This window comes from Coenobita brevimanus, chromosome 30 (assembly GCF_032717465.1).
Source record: "Coenobita brevimanus isolate Jiangsu-jjx chromosome 30, ASM3271746v2, whole genome shotgun sequence".
NCBI classification, from domain to species: Eukaryota; Metazoa; Arthropoda; class Malacostraca; order Decapoda; family Coenobitidae; genus Coenobita; species Coenobita brevimanus.
In genome coordinates this window covers 11,246,119-11,259,795 of record NC_136983.1, presented here as the reverse complement: position 1 = coordinate 11,259,795, position 13,677 = coordinate 11,246,119, and positions in this window count along the sequence as shown.

The following is a 13,677-nucleotide window of genomic DNA, read 5'->3' as shown; positions in this document are numbered from 1 at the left end:
TAGCTTTTCTCCATCAATGTTCACTCCTTTGTGTTCCCAGTCTAGCTTTCTGAAAATACTTTCTAGGCATGGTGTAAATAACTTTGGTGAAATTGTATCTCCCTGACGCGCACCCTTCTCAATCTTATTTTTCTCTGAGTCCTTATGTAATTTAACTGTAGTAGTTCCCTCTTTATATATGTTTTCGAGCAGTTTTACAATGTTCTCATTCACTCGTTGTTCTCGCAGTGAATTTATAATTGTTATGTGCTCCACTGAGTCGAAAACCTTTTTGTAATCAACAAAACCTAAGCACAGTGGTTTATTTTATTCTATAGTTCTCTCAGTTGGCTGATTCATTGTGTGTAGATGATCTGTAGTCGAGTATCCGCTTTGAAATCCTGCCTGTTCACGAGGTTGGTTTTCCTCCAGATTTGTGGCTATTCTGTTTGTAAGGACTTTAGTGAAGAGTTTGTAAATGACTGATAGCAAGCTAATGGGTCGATAGTTGTTAAGGTCTTTTGAGTCACCTTTTTTATAAAGTAGATTAACTATTGCATTACACCATGTTTTGGGAATTTTCTTCTGTTTTATACTTTGGGTTCATAAGTGAGCAAGCCTATTTTGTACTTCTGCTCCTGCATCCAACAGTAAATCTGCTACTATTCCATCTTCTCCCGGAGCCTTCCCTCTTTTCATATTTTTAAGAGAAATATTTACTTCGTCTGGTGTAACCTGAAGTATTTCACTTGTGTCAAATGAAAAGTTAGCTATTGGTACTACTTTCTTTGATGCATACAGTTCTTTGTAAAATTCTTTAACTCTCTTCAACATCTTTTCTCTGCATTTAATGGCTTCACCGTTTTTGTCTTTCAGTGATGTAATTTGTTGCTTTCCGAGTGCCATTTTACTTCAGACCTGTTTCAGACTTTTTCCTTTTTTGATGGTTTCTTTGGTTTGATCCATGTTTCTCTTTCTTTTTTCTTCTCTTTGTCTTTTGTTGATAAGCTTATTTTATTCCGCTCGTTCTATTTCGTCTTTCTTTGTTTTTACTTTCATTTCCTGTCTTTTTTTCATAAGCTCAAGTGTCGTTTCTGAATACGTCTTGGCTTTGGTTGTATTAGGTTTTCGTACTACCTCCGCTGATTCTTTTAGCACTTTTGTTAGTCTGTCATTCAGCTCATCAGTGTCACATTCAGCACTACTTAGAGCCTGAAATCTGTTCCCTATTTCCAACTGAAAGGTTGCTTTGTTTTCGTTGACTTTTATTGGGCATGTCTTTTTATCTTTAATCATCTTCTTTCTTTCACTTTTGAAATTGAAACTTGCTGAGCAACCCACCATTCTATGGTCACTTCCAATATTTACTTTGTTGATAACTGTGACATTTGTGATCGTGTTATTCTTATTTGCTATAATGAAGTCGATTTCATTCTTTGTTTCTCCATTTGGGCTTCTCCAGGTCCACTTTCTCCCTGTTCTTTTGTGAAAGAATGTGTTCATTATTCTCATGTTAAACATTTCTGCAAAGTTTACCAGCATTTTCCTCTTTCGTTCCGTTCTTCCACTCCAAATTTTCCCATACATGCTTCTCCATTTTTTGATTTTCCAACTTTCGCACTGAAGTCTCCCATGAGTATAGTATATGTTGCCTTTTCCTCTTCCATAATCTGGGAGATGTCATCATAGAATTTTTCAATTTCTTCATCTGAACTCTGAGAAGTTGGTGCATATACTTGTATTACTTTCAGGGTATATTTTTTGCACAGTCTGATTACAACCACTGCTGCTCTGTCAGACACACTGTTGAATTTAACAATGTTGTCTGCAAGATTTCTGTTAATCAGAAATCCTATACCACTAACTCTTTCATTCTCCCTTCCTCTGTAGTAAAATAGGTGGCCACTGTCATTGAGCTGAATTACTTTTTCTACTTTTCTGTGGGTCTCACTCAAACCTACAATATCCCAACTAATGTTCTCCAATTCAGCTAGGCTTCTTACATTGTATGCATAGATCTTCATGGATTTAAGAGTGTTTAATATCCCAGTCTCTAACTTGTCAACATGGTGCTTACTCACTTTCGGTGACACGCTGCCCGTAAGCACAGGAGGCAGTGCGGTTGGACCTTTAGTAGATGATGATCCAACAGCAAAGCTCGTCAAATACTTTGCAATGGAACTCATGTTTGGTTGGAAGGATTGTGGCAAATAATCTCACCTCGCTGCCACATAGTTTCTGGTGAGATGTAATTTTTTCTGCCACCTTATTCGTTATATTCGGTGGAGCCCTATTTATCTGTAGGGGGTCCCATGGTCCGAGCCGTCTAAGTCGGTACCTTGTATATCTGCAAGGCCTTCTGAATAGAGGAAGGAAAAAGAAATGAATAAAAAAGAAAAATTATCCATACACCATACTGGCGTCCTCCAATCATACAATGTCTGTAACAGTTGGACTTGAACAGCTGCAGGTTGAAGTTTGGGGGGAACCAACTGCGGGGATGCGAGTTCAAGAGAGATGCATTTCGGAGAATAAAAGAATTCTGATCGGCAGAAGTTCTGCATATCTATCTATCTATCTATCTATCTATCTATCTATCTATCTATCTATATATATATATATATATATATATATATATATATATATATATATATATATATATATATATATATATTTGTGGTAGGTGGGGGCGCTCACCATCCACTTAATGTAGTGCTGCTGTCGGGTGTCTGCCCTTTCCTCTCCTCCATCCTTCTCTCCTTCTATCCTCTTCTGTCTTTCTTTCCTTCATTCTTTCCATGTCCTTCAGCCTACGGGTGACGTTTCACTCCCTCTTCTGTCTTTTGTTCCTTCATTCTTTCCTCTTCCTTCTGCCTGTGGGTGACTCTACACTGAGTGACTAGCCAGATAGTTTCCTGTACACCAGGAAACCGTTTACTACGCTGGGTGGTAACCATTTATCCAAATTTTGGCGCCTGGTTGTTTAGTGGGTATTTATTGCACTCTAATCGGATTGAGCTGGTGAAGGTTTATATCCAAGGGGTGGTTGGGGTCGATTGCTCATGCAATGCCACTCAGGGATGAGTGAGGCTGGTCACTCTCATCTTAAATGTCGGGACCAACTGCCTAGCCCCGGACTCCTAAGCTCCTCATGGGGCAATGTAAGATTGGATGATGGATGGATGGATGAATATATATATATATATATAGAGAGAGAGAGAGAGAGAGAGAGAGAGAGAGAGAGAGATAGAGATAGGTATAGATATATATATATATATACCTATCTGTATATATATATATACCTATCTGTATATATATATATATATATATATATATATGTATGTATGTATGTAACTATCTATCTCTCTCTCTCTCTCTCTCTCTCTCTCTCTCTCTCTCTCTCTCTCTCTATATATATATATATATATATATATATATATATATATATATATATATATTTATATATGCGAGGAAAAAGGAACCAAAGGCCATGAGCCCGCAATAACAGTTCCCTCCAAGAGAAAAAGAAAATACAAGAGAGAGCCAAATTCAAGATCCGATCATTTCGAGATGCCTGGACGCACTGAGTTTGAGAGACTGGAGATTATAGGAAGCAGGAAATATAGACAGAGGGACACAGTTCCAAAATTGACCTGTTGCATAAATGAAATACTGGGAGTAACAGTTAACTCTTGCATTAGAGGGTAAAGGGACGAGAGTTTGTTGCTACAAGGTTGCTATGCGCCCGTCGTAGAGGTGGAGGAATGCAAGCATACAGTGCAGAGGAGCAGTGACCATTGAAGTAACGATAGAAAAAAGATGAAGATGCAACAGTGCAGCGAAGAGACAGAGTTTTAAGGGAGTCAGTAAGAGTAGGAGTGTTAATGAGACATAAAGCCTTTGACTACACCCTATTGAGAAGAGGTGTATGTGGGGAGCCTCCTCACACATGAGAGTTGTACTCCACACAGGGGTGGATTACACCCCTATATAGAGTCAACAATTGTGCAGGGGTAAAGAAGGAACAGAGTCGGCTTAGCACACCTGATCTCTTGGAGGCAGATTTTACAAGAGATGTAATATGATCTTTCCAAGATAAGTCCCGAGTAAATGAAACCCCAAGCATGTTCAAGGATGATGCAGGATTATACTGAATATTATTAAACATTAGTGGGTATACCAGTGGAAGATTTTGTAGGTTGATAGGTGCAAGAACCGAGTTTTAGATGCATTAAAAACAACAATATTATTTTTCCCCAGTCAGAGATACGAGCCAAGTCAGACATTAGGTGTGCCATAGCCTCATCCCTTGTTTGCTGAGATGGGTGCTGCGGGAACCGAATGGAAAGGTGGTGGGCGTAGTCATCAGAATATTAGTGGATAGGGTTAGATGTACAGCTTAGAATGTCATTGATGAATAAAAGGAAGAGAGTTGGTGATAGGACAGAGCCCTGAGGAGCACCACTGTTGATAGATCTAGAAGAACGATAGCCGTCTACAACAGCGGCTGCAGAACGACCAGAAAGGAAGCTAGCGATGAAGGCAGAGATAGAAGGATAGAAACCGTAAGAGGGCAGTTTGGAAATTAAAGATTTATGCCAGACTTGATCAAAAGCCTTTGAGATGTCAAGTGCAATGGCGAAGCTTTCGCCAAAGTCCCGAAACGAGGATGACCAGGAGTCTGAAAGGTAGGTGAGAAGATCGCCAGCGAAGCGTCCCTGACTGAACCTGTACTGACGATCAGAAAGAAGGTTGTGATTGGAAAGATATCTTAAAATTTTTCTATTAAGAATTGACTCGAAAACTTTTGAAATACAGGATGTTAAAGCAATTGGACGATAGTTAGAGGGTTGGGAATGGTCACCCTTCTTTGGGACTGGCTGAATGAGAGCAAACTTCCAGCATGAAGGAAAGGTACAAGTTGACAGACAAAGGCAAAAGTGTTTACCTAGGCATGGTGTATGCACAGAAGCACAGTCATTGAGAACAACAGGGGGGACTCCAACAGGCACATATGCCGTGTTAGTATTGAGGCCAGTGATGGCAGAAAATACATCAACTGAAGAAATTTTAATGGCAGCCATGAGGAAATGAGAGGGGGGAAGTGATGGAGGAACAGCACCAGAATCGTCTAAGGTGGAATTGGAGGAGAAAGTCTGAGCGAAGAGATCTGCTTTTTCAGTAGAATAGCTACAGAACCATCAGAGTAGAAAAGAGGAGGGAAGGATGATGAGGTAAAGTTGTTAGAAAGGTTTTTGGCAAGGTGCCAGAAGGAGCAGGAAGAATTCGAGTTGGCGAGTTGAGAGCATTTAGTACGGATGAAATTATTTTTAGAAGAGGAAAGAATAGACTTAGCACGATTCCGGGCAGAAACATAAAGATGATGTGATTCAGGGGTGGGTTGGCTCCTGTACCTTTTGTAGGCCCTCTCCTTGTTGCAGACAGCATTAGAACAAGCGTGATTAAACCAAGGCTTTCTTGCATTAGACAAAGGATACGAGAAAGGAATGTATGCTTCCATGCCCAAAAGAATAACCTCCGTAATGTGTAAGGCACACTCAGATTGCTCCCGGCCATGGAAGCAATAATCATTCCAGGGAATATAAAAGAAGTACTGCCTGAGGGCCTCCCAATCAGCAGCTCCAAGGTGCCACAGATGACGTTTCTTTGGAGGGTCCACAGGCTGTACCGGAGTGATAGAATGGTTAAGGTGATAAGGTTGTGATCAGAGGAGCCCAACGGAGAGAAAAGATTAACAGAGTAAGCAGAAGGATTAGTTGTAAGGAAGAGATCAAGTATGTTGGAGCTCTCTCCAAGGGATATGGGTAGGGTGCTGTACAAGCTGCTCTAGGTCATTAAGGATAGAAAACTTGTGGGTTTGTTCACCAGGTGGCTCAGTGAAAGGAGAGGAGAGCCAAAGGTAGTGGTGAACATTGAAATATAATAAAATGGAGATTTCAGAGAAAGGAGAAATGGATAGAAGGTATTCCATCGTAGAAGTAAGATAGTTGAAGAATTTTTGATAGTAGAATTAGGGGATAAGTAAACAGCACAGATGTATTTAGTCAGAGAATGACAGGAAAGCCAAAGCCAGAGTGTAGAGAATTTAGAAAAATCGAGTTCTGGAACACGAGAGCAAGATATGTCGTTGCGTATATATGCACAACATCCACCTTTGGCTTTGAATTGAATATAGGGGGATACAGTAAAGGGTTTGCTGTCATTTGCCTCAGACAGCTCAGTTTCAGTTAGAAAGAGAAGGTGAGGTTTAGAGAAGGAGAGGTGGTGCTCAACAGAGCGAAAATTAGAGGAAAGGCCGCGAATGTTGCAGAAATGAAGAAGTTAGTCAGACAGTGGTTCCAGGCAGCTCAAGTCGTCACTGGGAGAGGGGCAGAAGGTGGGGGCATTTATGTTCCCTCCCCCTGGGGACTCCGAGGCAGAGCAGTGAGTAGCCATGATTTTTTTTGAATTTTGGAAAAGGAAGTGTAGTGTGTACTGTGCATGTACTTGGGTGTTGGTGTAGATAGAGAAATTTGTATTGGAGAGCATGCTGGCCTACTCTCTGTGTTACTGAGACACTGAAAAACTTCAGTAAAGGGGGATGTTCAGGAACTAGTCCTGAGGGCTGATGAAACGGGAGCTCCAACTCTCCCTGTCACCAGCTTTCCATCCACCTCGGGAGTACTGCCCTGCTCGACTGGTGTAAATATATATATATATATATATATATATATATATACAGGAGAGAGAGAGAGAGAGAGAGAGAGAGAGAGAGAGAGAGAGAGAGAGAGAGAGAGAGAGAGAGAGCTAACTGATAATATAGTATGCTAATTTTCGTTCGCTGAGTGTGGAATGGCGGTTAACCACTTCCTTATGATATCACATTCTTTGTATTTTTCCTGCTCTCTCCACTTAACAATTTTTTATTCAGTTGAGAGTGATGTTAAATTTTAATTGGCGATGAGGAGACTGACTACAGTATTTTAATAATCAGTTCAATGGAGGAAGCCTTTCCCAAGATAACCCAATTATTTTGATAGCTTCACTACTATTAAAAAAAAAAAAAACGTATTATGTGGCAAGAGTTAAATTCCTAGGACGTGTTTTTTTATTCAGTTCTTCCCAACCCCAAATTATGCCATTCGAGAGGAAGACGACCCCGATATAAAGGAGCTAACTCATTTATCACGAGGCAATACAGGCATTATTAATCATCGCTGGAAGTAAAACAATCATAGACATTAGATTGTTGGGGGAAAGATAGTTGAGAGAATCCAGTGGCCAGGGTTCAGATTCACAGACAAACTACCTGTCTTAGCTTTGATTCTGACTGGCAAGAAGAACATGAGATGGGGATTTTCTGCAATCTCTTTTCCCTGCGCTTCCTGCAGAAAAGAAAAAGAGCTACGATAATTCCTCCCCTGGTTAGCATTATGTGTTTTTGGTAGGAAGAACAAGAGACATTGAAAAACTCAGTGATCTCCTTTCCTCCCCCTTCCTGGTAAAACAAACCACAGTTACAACAGGGGATTGATGGTAAGCGTATTTGTGAAATATGGGCTCAGGAGAACTGCACCCTCCGACCCAAGGTTGTGCCAACACTGCCGACCAGGAAGAAAACAAGGCTCGGATGAAATAACTGTGGTTATCCGACTACGTGACTCCCCGTTGATTTTTACGGGATAATTCTATCAGCCTTGAGACGTCATCTTTCCTACTCCATGGCTCGCTGGCAGTAAATAACACCCGGGATGTCTCCATTTTGATGATGATGATGATGATGTGGATGATGCAGATGAGAAGAGAGAATTGATTCTAACCGAAAGTGTCGCCTAGCAACCGTTACAGAATGATTTTGCTATAGAAATCTCTTTAAGACTAAATGTGGATTTTTTTTCTTTTTGCTGTGAGCCTCCAGGTCTCGTGAGTACCCCCGTATACTGTTTTGAACTGAGTTTGCATGGTTTTGCTGTGTGTTATTTCATTCATGCTACTTACTGATTATTCGTTTTTCCCCAGTCTGAATAAATTATTTGTTGGGTTGCCATTCATTTCTCTCGGTTGTCTATCTGTTACCTGTTCTGCAAATGACATGGCCAACCCACATATATTTATGCTTTTTCAGTGTGACGAATTATAACCTTTGTTTCAGCCATTCCCGTATCTAGGAAACTAATTTCTTACCTCTCCATGAATTAACGAACATAATCGTATCCAATCCTGCATGGATTAATTCGTTTCGTTTTATTTTTGTTTGTACACAACAAGGAGAATGTAAAATGGACGGCTGTTCTTTAGGTCTTTAAAGTTGCCTTTTTTTCTCATACATCACAGTAGACACATTCATCTATGATTTGAGTACTGCTTTGACTTGTAAGCATTTCAGTAATATTTTGGTAGATCATTTAACTCAAAGTCACCTACATCCTTAGTATAACAAGTGGTGAGGCCATCACCTCTTCACTCCTTAGATTGCCCTTCTTCATCGCTATTAATGGTCTCTTTACTTCTTTTAATGTAATGTTGGGAATCGCTGTGTCAAATAATTCCTTACCTAGAGCTGACCCTTCAATCACGAAACTCATATAACTACAAAATTTTACATATTTTTGTTCTTTTATATGGATCAGTTCATTTCTGTTCGTTATTATTCCACGAGAATATATGAGAGAAAAAAATGTTTCTTCCCATATCAGCACCCAACTTGATTGTCTTCAGCCTATCTTTGTTTAAAAAGTGATCACTTCTGTCAGTGTAATCTTTCTTACGTCATTCTTCTTCTTACTGGTGACTTTCTTTAGCTCAACTGTTCCAGTGAACTTGTATCCTTGTCTTTGAGGTATGTTCTTTCTTTTCTTTGGAAGTTTGTTTATACTCTTTCAAAAATTTGCTTTTATTTACTTATTTATTTATTTACAATTTTTATTCATTTATTTTCTAGGGGATTCTACCTTCTGCTTTCAGAACTGCTTTGGTAAACTTTTCATTAATTTATTGTGTACAGATATGATATATCGTTCTCAAAAGTTGGTAGACACTTCTCCGCCTTCTATGGCGATGTAAGGTGTTACATGTACATTTTGTATGTTAAACATAAAATATCATTATGGCGTACACAACAGACAAGATTAAGGATCGATACTGTCTATTGTTATGGGAGGGAAAAATAATATTCGTAAAGACAATGGTGCACGGGACTGTCGGCTGAGTTTTACTCTTTATAGTACTTCATCCTTCATCTAGAAGTACATATATATATATATATATATATATATATATATATATATATATATATATATATATATATATATATATATATATATATATATATATATATATATATATATATATATATTTAATTAAAAACTAGACTCCTCTGCCTTTTCACTCACAGTTTCAAGGATTTGATTTTTTTATTCAGCTCTGAATATGTCTGGATCAAGAGTGAATAACAATTAATTGTGGATGTGTGTGGAATGCGGCATAAGTTGTTCCCCAGTAGAAGATAACAGATATGCATCTCAGTCCCTGACATGATTATTTCACCGGAACTGACTGCTTTGCCTGGCTCTTACCGAGACCAGCCCTGACAAGGGCTATGCTAGATACTTGTGCAGACTGCTGTTGTTGGACTTGCCTTGGGGTTACTTACCCATCTACACACCTATCTACCCCCCCTCCCTATCCCCCTATCTATTTCCCCTCCCCACCCCACCCCCACTCTCTCTCTCTCTCTGTAATATGTTGATTTTTTTTTTTTCAACCTGTAAGATATTTTACTAATTTTGTTGTTGATCTTTCAGCTGAAATTTCTACAAATAATTTTCATTAAACACACAATCTGAATGATGATATGTGTGTTTTATACTTCTTCCACCGTATATTTTTATTTTCGGTTTGTTGGGAATCTTGTCATAGTAACGAAACTAGCAACAGTTTACACTACATGTTTCAGCATGAAGTTGACTGTATTATTCTTCTGGCTGTCAGCCGATATAGTCTGCATATGATATCCCCTCATTATGTACACTAGAAAAAGTCTCTAGCAACTTCTCCGGGAAAAGGGCAAGCAGAGTTAATTTCTTTATTGTAGCTACTGTCCGTTGGTTTTATTAATCGTCAGTCTGGCGCTTTGATCACCTCAGTATGACCACAAGTGTTAGAGTTTGATTTGTATGCCGCCCGATTATTATGAAAAATCCCAATATAGGAAAGGGGTTAATCTTCTCACAGTCGAGACAACTCTTAATATTCTATTTTAACCTCGCCAGATGATTTTATTTGAGTGACTCATAGCAGCCTGAGAGTTAACTGTAGTGGAGTTAGTGTTCTTAGGCTTGATGCCAAACAAGGAAAGATCCTCTCTCTCTCTCTCTCTCTCTCTCTCTCACACACACACACACACACACACACACACACACACACACACACACACACACACACACACACACACACACACACACACACACACACACACACATACACACACACACACACACGTTCCTGGGTCACACTTTCTATTCATCCCTCACTCATCCTGTAAACATCCACTTTCATCCTACCACATTTCTCACCCTATCCACATCTTAAAATAATAATAATAATAATAATAATATTCCCCCTCTCTTTCTCATACTCCATTCCTCCTTTCTCTCTTCCTAGTTCCTACCTCTACTTTCCCCTCCTAGTCTTTTTCTCCCTCCATTTCTATTCTTTCTCTATCTCCTCCTTCCCCTCCAAGTCCCTCCCTCGTTCCCTTCCTGGTCCTAGTCCCTTCTTCTTCTCTCCCTTCTGAGTCCCTACCACTTTCCCCTCCTACCACGTAGACTCTTCTTCTTTCCATTTTTCGCTCTGTTCATACTCCCTCTAGTCTCTCCCTCTCTAGTCTCTCTCTCTACCTATTTCCTTCCCTTCTCCGTCTCTCCTCCTTCCCGTCCTAGTCCCTCCTTCCTCCCTGCCTTCGTCGTTCCTTCATCCCTCTGTCCCTCCTCTCTTTGCCTGCGGAATTCACTTCCCCTCCCCTCCTCCATTCATCCGGCTCTGTATCCGCTACTTTTGCTGCATAAATCCACATCAACACAAAGCGAGACCAAGTCCAGCTCAACAAAGACTGGTGCACTCTTCGTCTTGCCGCGGTTACCAAGCACAAAGGGGTGGATATTAATAAAGGTAAAAACCTTAATTAACCAGCACAATGAGTCTGTGTGTGTGTGTGTGTGTGTGTGTGTGAGAGAGAGAGAGAGAGAGAGAGAGAACGAAGTGTAACTGCACACACACACACACACACACACACACACACACACACACACACACACACACACACACACACACACACACACACACAGACAAAGCAGATTACACGATGAAGCAAAAGGCCTGCCTCATATTGCAATCTATGTGTAATTTATCTGGTAATTTTTTTTATTACTGTCTCGGTGACATTGTTCCACTGTGTCTCTTGGTCTCTCTTTTACTCTATCAGCTTGTCTAACATTTTTGTCTTTTTGCTTATCACAATTTCTGTCACTATCTCTCTGACTCAGCCACTGTCCTTGATTCCATGATGTCTATCCTTCATTACCTCCGTCAACGAAGCTGGAGGAGATTATTAATGCACCCCTGTTTGTCTGTTTGTTTAATTGCTTGTCCACAAGATATTTCAAAAATGGTTTCATGGATTGCAGGAAATATTGTGGATATGTGGATCATTGGCCAAGGAATAGTTTATTAAGGGTGCTGATGTGAGCTGTCTGGTATGGGTGTTAGCGGAGGTACGTGCCTCTGATTGCACTTAACTTGTTTCTATATTTGTCCTTTTTCTCATCATCTTGTATCTTCTTAGTCTGTGTCTCCCTTTGCCTTTATATATCCTTTCTCTCGCTGTCTCTATATTTTCTCTCTCTCACCACCTCTGTGTCCTTTTCTCTGTCATTGTCTCTGACTTTGCTTTTTCTGTTATCTCCATATTTTCTCTCATCTCTGTGTCTGCTTCTCATTTCGTTTCTATCTTTTACAATGTCGCTTCTCCGGTCTTTGTCAACTCTCTTTGCGACTGGCACTGTTAACTTCCTTGCTGTGTCTGTTTTCCCCTGTTTCCAATTTTCTCTCTCTCTCTCTCTCTCTCTCTCTCTCTCTCTGATTTTGTCTATTTCTGCCTCTGCTACCCTTACCCTCTCTGTCTTCACTGTCACTATTAAATTTCTGTATACTTTACGATTCGTCATTCTGATATTATTTACAGTACATGTCTGGTCCTGCATGTTTCTTCTAGCTAGTTGGGTCCTAACTGTCCGTTTAAGGAACGTAAATCACAAACCTGTATAAACTGTGGTTGTCAAGCTAAACCCTGTTTCAGATGCTGGACAACATACAGTATTCTACAGTATGAGCTGCATTTGCTTGCATTTCAGCAAAACATATCTCCAGCAAGGTATGCTTAAATGGGGAGTTACTGCAATAAGTTATGAGGTAACGTTTATAGTCTTGCCCCTATTAAAGGAATTTGCCAACATATAAACGTCACTGGGGACCTTACTAAAGATTCCATGGCAACCGTTTTCATCGTGATCATTTTGAAAGCTTATTGACTCATTAATATGGTAAACTTTATTAAGGAAGCTAAGAGTCATTGATAACCTGTGGCAGAGAGAAGTCTTAGAGCTGGCTGAGGATTATTGCTTACATAAATACTCCTCAGGGATATCTGACTACTCCAGCCTCATATGCTTGTACTGAGAAGATTTTGTTAAAACCCTTACGGTTATATCATGACTAAAATAAAAGAAAAAAGATTAGGAGTAGAATATTACTGTCATTATTATTTTTATTATTATTATTATTTTTATCATTATTATTATTATTATTATTATTATTATTATTATTATTTTTTATTATTATCATTATTACTATTATGATGATGATGATGATGGTGATGATGTTGACTGGCATTACAGTCATGTAATACCATTTTCTATCTCAGCTCCCATGTAAGAATTTCCCTTCCCATCTCACAGAAATCAAATGTGCCCGGTTCTTTCCTTTTGTTTCATTCGCTTCCGCCTTTTATTGTGACAAGAAACTGTTAAACACCTCCCCACGCTTCTCATTTGCACTTGGTAATTAAATCTCCGACCATTACTCCAGGTTCATTGTCTCCTCCACCTTTCTTACTTTCGTGTTCTCTTGCAATTATTTCAACTGCTTGCACTCTTACCCCCCTCCTCCACTCCTGCTGCTGCTGCTGCTGCTCCTCCTCCTCCTCCTCCTCCTCCTCCTGAATGTACTCTAGTGGACGACTTCCTACCACTTCATAACTTTTCTTCAGTTGCTCCGTTAAATATTGTTACTGTAGGTCCTCGTAGCCTCTTCTTCTTTCGTTTCCTCTTCTTTGCGTACCTCACTCTGGTTGGCGCTGGAGATTTTGTAACACTTCGTAATACTTCCTCCGTCGCTCTCAGCTCTCTTCATACTCCTTGCACCATCCTCTCTTCCACCTCTTCTGTGTATCGTATTATCAGAGATACAGGAGACTTTAAAATTTTTTGGTAATGCTTGCTTCATCACGTTCTTTTATTGTTGTAATTCTGACTGGTACCACACTCCTCCTACACCACTTCTATGAGCCGCATTCTCGTTGGCATGGGAGGCTCTGTTAACACTTCTTCAGGGACTTACTTTCAGTACTACATAAAAATATTC